This window comes from Crocodylus porosus, unplaced genomic scaffold (genome assembly GCF_001723895.1).
Source record: "Crocodylus porosus isolate Cpor-Errol unplaced genomic scaffold, CroPor_comp1, whole genome shotgun sequence".
Lineage (NCBI taxonomy): Eukaryota > Metazoa > Chordata > Crocodylia > Crocodylidae > Crocodylus > Crocodylus porosus.
In genome coordinates this window covers 9145231-9157892 of record NW_017728917.1, presented here as the reverse complement: position 1 = coordinate 9157892, position 12662 = coordinate 9145231, and the positions used below count along the sequence as shown (strand labels likewise).

Here is a 12662-nt window from a genome sequence, read left to right as displayed (position 1 = left end):
CGGTAGATACAAAGCTTCATGTTGCACAGGAGAACTAAGGGCACCTAAGTGTTCTGCAAACACATTTGGGAAGATGCAGAAGCCCTAGCATAGATACCTGGCAGCTCATGGTGAAGATGCCTAATGAACTGGGGCAATCCCATGAGCTCTGGGGCTTGTGGCGAGGGCCACTTGGGATTGAGCTCCCAAAACTCCACCTATGCCACCAAAAGAGGCACTCTACATCCTGCCCTTTGTGTTTCTATAGATTCACATTCAGTGTTTTGAAGTTCTCTTATCAAAAGCTGTGGAATGATTTTAATGACACAGCAACCAATAACGTATTTATGTAGCGAAATGTCTGCTTTTTCGCATTTTCACGCACTGGGAATAAAGTAATGCAAACTGTGATTATTGCAATTCCCAAAGTTAGTAATGATCTGGTTCTCGACAACAGTACTGGGATATGCAAATAATGACTTTTTTTTCCCTTTTGATACAATTTCATTATTTGTATTGCTACTAGTGGTTCACCAATAAAGGCGAACATCACATTAGGATTCATGACAGTTTTCACATTGTATTATCAATATGTGGAAATAATTGTCTGCTCTGAGATTAAATTACATTATTGTGTATCTTTTTCATGCCTAATAAATAATGATGGATGGCTTTTATTTTCATCACCACCTGCAACCATTTAGTCACCCCTTGATTGTTGAAGATAAAATAATAAAAGGCAAGTGTTATGTTGCAAGCCAAAGAATGCAGTCAAAACAGTTGCATGTTTCGTGTTTCTGTCTGCCTTATTCTCGTCCCTGAAGAGTAATAGATGGTGGTCTGTGAAAGCAAGCAACCTGCAAACTGGCAAACAGCTCACATAAATTGAGCAAGGGGAAAAAAAGTGGAAAAATTATTTTTTCTAGTGGAACAATTGTTATTTCTTCTTGCATGATTCATAATCTGAAAATTAGGTTTTTGTTCTGCTGTGCAAATCAGTTACATGCAATTAGAATGCAAAGCAGAGACGCATCTTAGTACTTAGCCTTTTTAAAACAGAAATGAAAACAGCCCTGTACATTGTAGCAAAGTTTAAAATGCTTCTTGGTAATTTTGAAGTCCAAAGAAATAAAACCATGCATAATAAAAAGCCCACTCTACCTCCCTCCAGTTTTCTTTTTTTAAAATTGCCAGTTGTGGGGCTTTGTATTAACAATACATGTTGCATATTTTGGAAGCCCTAAATAATTGAGTTTTTTGCTACTGTTTGTATGTGTTCTCTCTCACTCCTGCTCTTACACACACACACACACACACACACACACACACACACACTTTGTTTCACTTCTGTGCACTATTGCCTTTGCTGCTAATCTGGTTTTCCCTTGGAATTGTTGCAAACTTCTTCCTTTTCATACTGATCCTGAGACTCTCTTTTAAATCCAAAACAAATGGATTTGACATTCTTAGTAAAAGCTTACATTAGCTATTGTCACAAGTCTTTAATCAACCTCACTCTTCTCAGATTTGTATATCATTAGCATACCATGCTATGTTGGTGCTGTTCTATGCGGAATGCAATAATAGTCTTTAAAAAAAATAAGGCAACATCTAGAATAGAAAGTTATCATTGGATAATTTCATTACCAGTGAGTGTATCAAAGCAAGCTGAAGACAAATTCTTCCTCTTCAAAAAGAAGAAAAAAAAACCCCCTCAGTTATGAGTCAAAGGTTTATTCTTTGTGTGCAGTTTCACATGCTTGGCTCTATTATCTTTAAATCACAAGATGACAATCTTCTCAGGCATACCAGAGAGTCAACCAAAATCCAACTGTAATAGATAATCCTATCAAATGTCAAGTTACTGGGGAGAAGTGGTTTGAAAAATAGGCCAACAGTCCATTACTTGATTTACCTCAAAAGGATGTTAACGTTTCCACAGTCTGTCTTCAACAGGGTACACTTTTTGTGCTTCGCCAAGTTGTTTAAAAGCCTTTGTTTCACAAATAAAGGGCCACCTTTTCTTGCTCGTAAATGTCTGATTTTACAAAAGCTATCTATTGTTTTAAAATATACTACAGTTTTCACTATATAACCAGGGCATTGTGCTTCAAATAATTAATCTGGTTTTCCAGATTTAGGGGAAATATTCATCAGCTGGTTACCAGAAGCAGATTCCCCAAAGCTCATAGGAGGTGTAGGTTTTCAACAGCCTTTTCAACTAGTCCAGGAGTGGGCAAAATGCGGCCCAGGGGCCGGATGCGGCCCACCAGGCCATTCTGTCCAGCCCACGGGGCCCCTAAAAAATTTAGACAATTCATATTTATCTGCCCTGGACTGCCTGTCATGCAGCCCTCAATGGCCCTCTGCCCAAAATAATTGCCCACCCCCGAACTAGTCTGATAAGTAACTGTGTTGTATAACTAGACCATTCCTGGAGCAGTGAAAGCTCCCCTACCTGAGAAAGCTGCCCCTAAACATCACAAAAAATGGATCTACAGGGCATTGCTAAGCGTGGTGTGTGGTTAGGTGCCATGCACTTTGAAGAAACCAGATCTTTGCATGAGCTGCCTACATCACAGATTAAAATGCATGCAGCAATACAGCTCTGAGAGTCCCCAAGTAACTGTAGCTTGTGCCGTGCTGAAGAAAATGAAGCCAGTCTGGAAAAGCTCCTGGCCTGTCTCACTGGTAAACAGGAAGTCCTAGCCCGATATCCTCCAGGGACTCTTCTCCAGTCTGTTCCCATTTCATTCAGCCAAAGCATCATCGATACCACCTACGTAAAACAAAGAGAAGAGAAAAATCATGAGCAGAAACTTCACCCTCTGTAAAAACTTTCCCCTTCATTACAGCAAATCCTTGCAGTGCACTCAGCTCGTTTACTCATACATATTCCCCATCCTCATCTTGTTGCATTAACGGGCACTCTTGCTTTCCTAGGGGGTTTTTTGTTTTTTGGGGGGAGTGTTTTTTTTTAGCAAAAAATAAGACAAACCTGCACAAATGTTAAGTTTCCAGTTAAAACTGAAATGCAAGTTTGCTCATTCTCTTTCTCATGTAGCCATGCTAGGGACAGAGCAAAGTAACATACCCCAGGGCATTTGAGCTGGAACGCTGAGATCCTTGCCAGTCGTGAAGGTAGCAAAACGAGAGTAGTGTAGTCGGGGGGGGAGGGGGGGGGGGATTGTGGTTTACAGGACTTTTACAGCCTCCTTTCAAAAAAAAGAGTTAAATCTGCAAGCGAAAAATAAACTCTCCCCAAATTCAGAACGCCGCCAGAGGCAATCACTAACCTTTAAATACATGTGCTACATTCAAGCCATCATCAATAGAGAGGTAATTTTAAGACTCAGTTCATTAACACTGAGCTGTTGATGGAGCTGTAAACACGCCAGCCCATTGTAGTTTCTAGCCTGTTGCCAGTCATTCTTCTCTTGTTAGTTGACCTGCCAGTGGCTTTTGAAAGCAAAAAAAAAAATAAAGAAGAGAGAGTTATTTTAGATTCACAGCAGTTGCTTCAGTTCACATACGAGTTTAGAAAGCAGTTCTGACCTCCACAAAATATTACAGTCACAGAAGTGATACAAAAGCATTTGGCACAGATTTGCAGAAAGGGTGGAGCCTGAGGCAGGCCAGGCCAACAGGAGGAGTCGATGTTGCATCTCTGGCTTCGGAAGAAACATCAGTATTAGCCCTTGCTATATATAGAAGATGTCCTGACAGAGAGGAAAAGGGCGGGGGTGCAGAAAAGAGGGAGGGAAAAAAATAATAATTAAAGAAAGGATTTGTTTGGGGGACAGCCTGAGAGAGCTGGTAGCACAGAAGGGACTGTGATTTGTTGTCTCTTTATATAGAGAATCTACAGTGTTGCACACCCCCTCTTTGCACAGATGTATTGGGTAGGCAAGGGGAAGGTTTTGGAAAAACGAGCCTGCCGTATTTAGTAGCCTAAACAATGGTTCATCCCTGTACTTTGACTGCTGACCGCTCAGAAAGGAGTGCACAAAGGCACCCGGATCTGGAGCCCATTCTCTGCAGGGTCCGATGACTGTCCTAATTCACAACAGCAGGTAACAGGCCCCCACCGAGTCTCGCAGCAAAGAGGTCTGTGTAGGAACCCCATCTGTGGCTCGCTGATGCATTGCAGGGGACAAACTGGGCCATGCACCTTAACTGACATTTGTTTTTATCCTAAAGTTATTTGCAACCGCTTGACCCAGTTGCCAAATGGTGTCAGGCTGTGGTTTTGCAGGCTGGCAGTTCAAAGCGCTGGCAAGACGTGCGTGGGAAGGCTTGGACAGCGCCCTCCCACCATGAGCCAGATCAACTCCTGGGGTAACATGATTTGAGTTAAATAGATTCTCCAGGGAGAATCTGAAATTATGTCAGTGCTGTCAGTTCCTGAATTATTCAATCAACAAATTCACCACCATTATGGGGGAATTTTTTTAGGCTTGTCTTAATCAGGATCATCGCTCAGCAGTGGAAGGATTATACATCAGCAAACTAGGAGATCCTCGTTTGCAAAGCAAATAGATACTGTTTTGGAGGTACAGCCAGGGCGGAAACAACTCCTTTTCCCTTATTTTAAAGGAGCAGGCAAAGTGTAAGGCAGGGAGAAGTGAGCGATCATCTGTGCACTCACGGATCAGTTTTGGAGCTGTATTACCTCTCGCAAACAAGCTAAGGATTTTACTCGGTGCAGCATGACAGAAGAGAAAACACTGCGAAGGATTAGCATGGTTTCAAGTTTTCATTCTGTCTGCTTTCTTCAGCTGAGTAGCAGAGTCTTAGCTTTGATATGATAAAATCAAACCTAGGTGTCTGGGCTGTGGAATATTAACCTTCACCTTTAGATAAAGAGCGGGTACCTGGCAATGTCTTTATCAGCAGCCTCGCTTACCGGGCCAGTCAAGCGAGAGAACAGTTTGTTTGCAAGATTTACAGTTCCTTCTTACTGTTGTGCAAGCAGATGTCTCCGAAGACGATAGACTATAGTTCAGAGATCATGTGACTCAGGGTGAACTGATTCTGCAAGTTTTAATTAAAATGGCCAGCATCCACATTTTGTTTTCTTTATAAACATTTGCAGCGTATCAGTAGCCAATCTAAATGTCTCACCAGATGAGTACATACTGTACTTCATTTCTTTATTCTAGAGTGCTGCGGAAAACACGTTAGTCAGAGCCAGCTGATGTGCTTTCCATGGGTCTCAAGGGCAAAGTTGTTCAAATTAAACATGATCTTAAAGTCACTTTAAAACTTGTTTTGTATTTTTGTAGCTGCTCCTTGGAAGTTCATTAGGCAGTCTCCTCTCTCCATTGGGCTCACGCACTTCTCCTCTCTCAGTCAAGGCAGACATGGGTCTGACAGCAGAACTTGGCCCACTGCCGTGGTGATTAACACCTCTTTAGGCTAGGATAGGCTTCCTAACTGCGCTGATGTGTACCTTGAATAAGCATTTCCTTCACGAGAATTGGGTCCAGTTCACGTTTGATACTGACAGTTTTCTCTCTCGACGTTTAAAGTTGGGATCACCTTGCTCAAATGAAGAGCAGCGTCTGAGGAGGAAGTGGGGGGTGCTGCAAATACTGATTTGGCTGTCTTGCACGATGTGTCACACTGCATGGGAACGTGATGCAGCCTACTACCCCCACCAGGAAGGTCAAAGAAGAAGTGATGGTATCTTGCAATGGAGTAACTAGAGGACCTGCTTTCAGGAGATGTCAGGATTTGTTTTCCTTCAGGAAGAAGAGCTAGGTGTTTGTTGTTTGAAAAGGTTTCCCCGAACTGTACGCATTAGCACCCTCCTACATCAGCACAGGCATTCATGCATCATAGCATTTTTATCATCATTGGGATGTTTTGGCAGCCTGATGCTTCGTGAGCCATCACCCAACCAGCTTATCACCTAGTCACCATTTGGGCGTCCTTGGAACCAGCAAGGGTGATCACATAGCAGTCTTTAGCAAGGTGCTAGGCAAGGGCTCTTGCGAACGGGGCTGCGGCTGCGGTAGTATCAGCCCTACAGGGCTAGTCAGTGGAGACTCTTTGCCAACATAATGCAAAGAGGCCATCCCTTTTGCCTTTGGCTTTGTCATGCCGCCACAGAGAGAGAGCAAAGTTGACTCCCCAGCTCCCTTTGGCATATGCCAGCCAAGGCTCTCACCAGTGGTTTCTCAAGGTTTAATGCAGCAACTACAGAACAGGCCAGTTCAGTTTGATAGAGCGGTTAAGTAGTCTTAGCAAATAATCTTACCTGTCACCCCTAACTTTCTTAATCCTGTAAGATTAAGAAAGTTAGGGGTGACAGGTAAGATTATTTGCTAAGACTACTTAAGATTATCATGTAGCACACAAGGAAACGGAAAATTTAGCATCATGTATTAGAAATATGTGTTGGAGGCTTCACCACACAAGCTAACTATGCCGATTTTGTTTGCTTTGCATGGACCGACCGTCGCCCCCCAGCATTGAAAGTCGACATAAGTCACACACAACACTGCTGCTTCTTCCCACTAACAAATCAACTCTTACCCCCAAATACCTGCATCCTAATACTCATCGTAGTCAAGTATTATTCTTAATTTAATGGTGTCATTCTTAGGTACTTAATTTTCCATTTCTTCTACTTGCCCTCTTTTCTAATCCCACTGTGTTAGATTAAATTAGGAGCATTAACAGAAAACATGTATACAACATTTTAAAGGACTAGAAGCAGGAGAAAACGCCAGCATTTTTGGTTTTAATTAGCAGTTGATTTTTCAGGGACGCGTCTCAAACATGACAGGGAAAGCCCTGCTAACCTAACCTCAAAGCAAAGTCTCCTTAAAGTTTCCAGTAGGCAAATGAAGAAAGACTTTGCACTTTTTATTACTTTTTCCTATTTTGAAATGTTTGTGTTTTCTTCATTATTACAGTCTTCCCATGATGGTATCTATGCAAGAGTTGGAGATAAAATGAGACAGATGTACTGACCATGGTTACCAAGGGAGCAGTTTCCTTAGCAATGGCAAGGCAGTTGTCAAAGCAGTCAATGTTCCTTCTCCTTCTCAGATGGCTTGTTTTTACTAGTTTGCATAGCAGCTATTCATAAACACCCTTTGCAATGTTCCTCCTGCAGGTAAACAAGAGGTTGTCAGGCAATTATTCATGGGATTCGGCTGCTGGTAGAGGTTTCAAGTCAATAGACACCTCAACTTTTGTGTGTGTTTTGGCCAATATTCAGTTTCTAGACAACGCAGGGGAAAAAAAATTAAAAAGTAACCAAAACCAACAAGGAAACTGAAGCAGCTGTGAACTGAAATCCTTTCCCTGTGTCTTGGACATTAGGAGGAAAAATGGCTGCCAAAATAATCCTTACAAACTAGTGCCATAAACAGCTAAAGGAAATGGGTATATTGAGACAAGAACAGAATCTACCATGATTATAGTCCGGTTGAGTAGGGATCTTAGGCTGCAATACGGTCTTTTATAAAAACACATGGTGATTTTCGGCATGAGCCATAGCGTAGTGGGCCAGACTGCCAGTCCAGAGTTGGATCGTTCAGGGCAGAAGTTGCTAGTTCAACAGCAGCCTGTCTCCACCCTTCAGTTTGAATGTCTGTTTTGTGCATCCTTGCTGGGAAATCATATTCAGGATTGGGATCGACTGGGATCACACAGGCCCACTTCTTAATTTTGCTGGATCCAAGGAAGCACTCAGGTGATAAATGAGCTCTGGTACTATATCTTTGTGACACCGAACAGGATTTAGCCCATTACATGTATGGCTCAAACCAGAAGCTATAAATCCTTAGAAGCAGAATACAAAATTGCAGTTTAATAATGCCAGATTCCCATTCTGTATTTTTTTAAAGCTATTAAAAAAAAATCAAACTATGGTTCAAAATACTGATCTATAATTTACAAGTCAATGGCAATACTATTGTAACTGTAGTTGCGTGTCAATCCCATCACAAAACCAGGGTTAAGTATCGAGTGTTGCCCCTTCAGAGGGTCAGGACTGAGAATTCAAGTCTTGGTCTTCTGTGCCCACGCTGCCAAGGACTCTCTGTATTTAAAGAATGGCTACCCTCCTAGCTGCCGGCATATTTCCTGGGCCCTTTTCTCGATGCAGACAAAAGAAGAGGTTTTTTTTTTTTTTTTTAAATCAATCTTAAACATCACACACTGTTTTGGAAAGTGATATCATGTAACCTGGCAACATCCATCAGTGTCACACATCAGGCGAACATTTTGAGAAACATTAATTAGTATAGAAACCACAACTGGCTCAATCTCGAGTTATTGCTCTACCTTTAGAAACACCATCTTCCTGAAGTCGCCATTACCAGGTTCCGCTATTTTTTAAGTGCAGTTATTAAAATAGAAATGTTTGCTACCAACCCCCCTGCAAGCATCCTCTGATAATTCAGCTGTTTGTGTGAAGTTAGCATTCTTTCTCCTCAAGCTTTGGCTAGAAGTTGTACGTACTCCTTTTCTACCACATCCTTATTTACTGCCTACGACTAGTATGAATCTTTTTTGTTCAGGCTGACTGAAATTTAATTAGACAACGATAAAGAGAAGGAAAAAGTGCAGCATTATGTGCACATGGAATTGTTGATTACTCACATTCTGTCCTGCTCTTTGTAATACAAAGCTCAGTGCCATAGGGTAGGTTACTGAGTATATCTGTTTTCTTCCCAGGGACATTCATTTCATGACTATAATAGCTGTGCTGCAGTACTTGAGGCAAAGTTGGGAGAGTTTCTTCAGCTCTGTTTACAAACACTTCTAGCTGGAATCTGACAGTCTGAACAGGCAGGCGCTGAACAAGCTGGAAGTGCGTTATTAGGTAGAAATAAAACTAGTGTTGGCCTTTGATATGTGACTTGCATGCCCTTGCTTAGAGCACCAGAGCAGGGGGAGGGAAAGGAAGTGAGTGTGGTGCCATCCATGAAGGCTGAAAGCAAACGTGTGCCTCATCTGTATTGCTAGTAGAGCTGCACGGAAGAAAGGAAGCGTGAAATCTTCCTTGCCAAATTTGTCTCTCCCATTTTAAGGTAATTTCATATTCCCAGGTTTCTTCTGGAGCCCTTCAGAGAAGCTCTTTTTTTTTTTTTTTTTTTTGCACGAGGTAAGGCGGAAGGAGGAAAAAGCCGTTTTTGAGTGCAACATCGTGGTTGCAAAGTGAAATAATGGCCAACTATGGAGTGCTTTTTTCCTATAGTATTGGAGGGTATCGGTGGAAAAAATGGATTACTGTCAATAGCTGTGTACTAATACTGCACGTCACCCTCCCCACAGGGATGGAAGAGCAAAAGCTAGAAATAAAAAAAAAAGGACAAAGGCAGTGAATGTAGCTAATGGTGGAAGAGGCAAGGGAGTTAAAGCATCCAGGATTTTCAAATGCTGCCCCTTGGCGAGGAAGGAAGCTTGTGATTTTACATGAAGGGCACACACCTGCTATTGGACCAGGGTTACAAACAATGTGTAGATACCATTGCAACATGAATACATGCCAAGATCACCCACAGAGAGGCATGCACATGCCTGCTTCATCATCCCACAGGAGAAGAGGATAGATGCCTGCTAATAATGTGGCACATGCAGCATGCAGTTTTCCAACAGTAGCTGCAATTGCAGGGACAAAGGCAGACCACCCTGGCTGTTCTCCAACCTAGACTCCTGCTCCTTGCTTTTAGGTTCTGATTCAGCAAACCACTTAAGCACATAGCTATGTGTGGTTCCCGTTAGTAATAACAGGAGCCACGCAGCTAACTCACCTCATATTGCTTTGAAAATATGCCCCTAAGGTGGCATACCAACCAGCTGCTGTCCATTTCTCATAACTTTTTTACAGCTAAAACTCTATGAGACTCTGTAGCCTTCTACTCGCATGTTCAGGCCACCCCCCTGCCCACACCAAGGCTTTGCTACTGAAAATCTTCTGACCTTGTTTTATACACAAGAACCTTGTACAGACATTTTGTTTCTCCAGGGAGAGTTGCTGTTCTCCCAGGAGAAACCACAAATATACAGATATTCAGGCTTTTTCTCTCAGGGTAAAAATGGCCACTCCAAGAGAAAAATAACTTGGGATCAACCAGGGTTACATCGCTCCCAGGAGAGTTTCTCTTGGGAGAGTGAATGTCCACACATGCCAAAAGTGAAAACTCCCAGGCATAAGCTTTAAACTTTTCAGTCAATGCTAAGTGGGACTCAACTGTATAAGGAGGACAGCATCTTGCATATGCAGCAACCAGATTGGCAAATGAAAGTTTAATGCAGTAATGTACCATAGATGTAAAACTCTCCTTCTCCAGATGAGGTTACCACAGAGGGTTAAAACAAGGTTTACTAATAGGTTACATGAGAATAAATAGAATTAAAGTAATATGAATCGTAAGGAAAAATGAGGCTCTTTATAACCACCCATGGAGAGATAAGTTTAGGTATGCAGTTTCAGCTGAAGGGAACTGTTATCCAACGGCATAAAACTAGGGATCAAATCTTGGCTTCACTGCAGTCGGTGAGATTTTGCCAGTGACTTCAGTTTCATCTTAGATCTACATAAGGATTGCCGTTTACTGTATTAGATCGTAGGTCCATCTTGCCCAGTATCCTGTGTCACACAGTGGTAAAGAGTGGATACTGAAAGAGAGTAAACTAGGTCTGACCTAGTCAGGGTTTTTTCCCACCGTTCCTCTTGCACTTGCAGCCTCCAGCATTCGAGGTCTAGGAAGTTCTGATTCAGAGGCTGTATCCCTAACTCCCATGCTCAGTAGTTACTGAGGCCCTTTTCCTTCAAGAATTTGTCCAATCTCTTGTTGATTCTGGCTAAACAGTCAGCTTTCACAACACCTGGTGACAAGGAGTTCCACACTTTAACGGCAAACTGTGTGAGAAAGAACTTCCTTACTTTAGTTTTAAACTTACCACCTACTAGTTTCAATCTGTGACCCCTAGTTCTTGTATCGTGAGAGTAAATAATAAATCCTTATTTACTTTCTCTTTACCACTTAGTATTTTGTAAACCCTTATCACATCCCCCCTCAAGCACTGGTTATCTAAACGGACTAGGCCTCACCTCCTTAGTCGCTCCTCTGATGAAAGCCCCTCCATAGCACTAATCCTCCTGGTGCCCTTCTCTGTACCTTCATTAGTTCTTCTATATCCTTGTTGAGGTGCGGGGACCTAGACGTAATATTCAAGGTGTAGACTCACCAGTGATTTATAAAGGGGCATTGTTTTGCTTATACTTCCCTTCTTAATAGTCCCTAATGTCACTGGCATCACATAGGGGGTGCACGCAGGTGCATGTGCACCCCTCTGAGATTGGCCACTGCTGACACTGCTGGCAGTGCCTGCGGACAGATGCTGCTCACCCCCTCCCCACCACCACTGGCACCACTGGCGGTGCCTGCAGGCGGTTGCTGATCGCTGCTGGCCACTGCCAGTGCTGCCGGCAGCATCCGCGGGGGGTGCTCCTTTTCCCCCACCCCCTGCCATGAACACCACTGTGGCCACCTGCCCCCAGCCTCCGAGGTCACGCATCATTCATGCCTAACATTTTGTTTGTCTTTTTGACGGCTACTGAGCACATGGAATTGTTGATTACTCACATTATTGAGCACGTTATTGTCCACGGTGACTCCCAGTCTCCCTTCTATGTGGTAATAGCTGATGTAGAGCCCATCATAGTGTAGGTAAAGTTTGGGTTATTGTTGCCCAGATGCATTACTTTACACTTTTCTAACATTGAATTGCACCTGCCATTTAGTTGCCCATTTGCTCAATCGTGCCAGATCCTCACAGTCTGCCTCAGTATTTACCACTTTGAATAACTTTGTCATTGGCAAATTTGGCCACCTCACTATTAACCCCCTTTTCCAGCTCAAAAAACTGTAGTAGGCTGACAAAGTATGATTTCCCTTTGATAAAGCCATGTTGATTCCTCCCCAGCAAGTCATGTTCATTCGTGTGCTAAACAATGGGGTTTTTTTATTATTGTTTCTTCCAGTTTTCAAGTAACAGAAGTCAGGCTCACTGGCCTGTAGTTCCTGTCATCCCCTCTCGAGCCTCTTTTACACTGGCAGGCCTCTGGTATCAAGGCTGGTTTTAGTGATAGGTTGTATACTACAGCTAGGTGTCTTCAGCAATTTCTGATCTGAGCTGCTTCAGGACCCTAGGGTGAATGCCATCAGGTCCAGAATGCTTTCAGCTACAGAAGGCCTTTTTAGTTTGGGAGTCATGGTCTACAGGAATATGAAATATTTTATGCTCATTTTAAGCAGCATTAATAAAGTTGTCTCCTACAAGAGCTTCCTACATAGCAATTTCCATGCAGAACTGCTTGTTTTATAAATTTAGCTTCGGCCTGGAAAAGCCACTTGTGAAAATACTCACTGAACAGGTTCATTTGAGAAGACCAATGACACAATTACCCCCATGTAGGGCCTGTCTACACAAGACATTTACTGTGGAGTTGCCTAATTAGCTCCACAGTATAACATCTCAGTATCTACATGTGTGGCCCTATTAACCTGCAGAAAACTAATAAAGTACTACCCTGCTGCAGAGTTTTTTCATGAGCAACAATGCACGTGTAGACACTGACCCAGCTGGCTGGGGCATGAGGGTGCTTCAGTGTGGGGGCTGCCTCCCAGCTAGTCATGCACTGGAGCACCATTGTG

General features: G+C 42.8%; 1 long non-coding RNA gene across 3 annotated transcripts; it reads right to left on the bottom strand.

Annotated features, from left to right (window-relative positions):
• Nucleotides 1-2344: 2344 nt before the first annotated feature.
• On the bottom strand, nucleotides 2345-9027 carry LOC109311176. 3 transcript variants are annotated; one of them, XR_002101437.1, is made up of 4 exons: nucleotides 8599-9027; nucleotides 6961-7099; nucleotides 3074-3438; nucleotides 2345-2977 (listed from the first exon to the last, which is right to left on the bottom strand). It is a non-coding gene; the product is annotated as an uncharacterized LOC109311176 (long non-coding RNA). The 3 variants fall into 3 exon arrangements; XR_002101438.1 differs by having other exon boundaries at nucleotides 2345-3194; nucleotides 3276-3438; XR_002101436.1 differs by having other exon boundaries at nucleotides 2345-3438.
• Between the last annotated feature and the right edge of the window lie 3635 nt (nucleotides 9028-12662).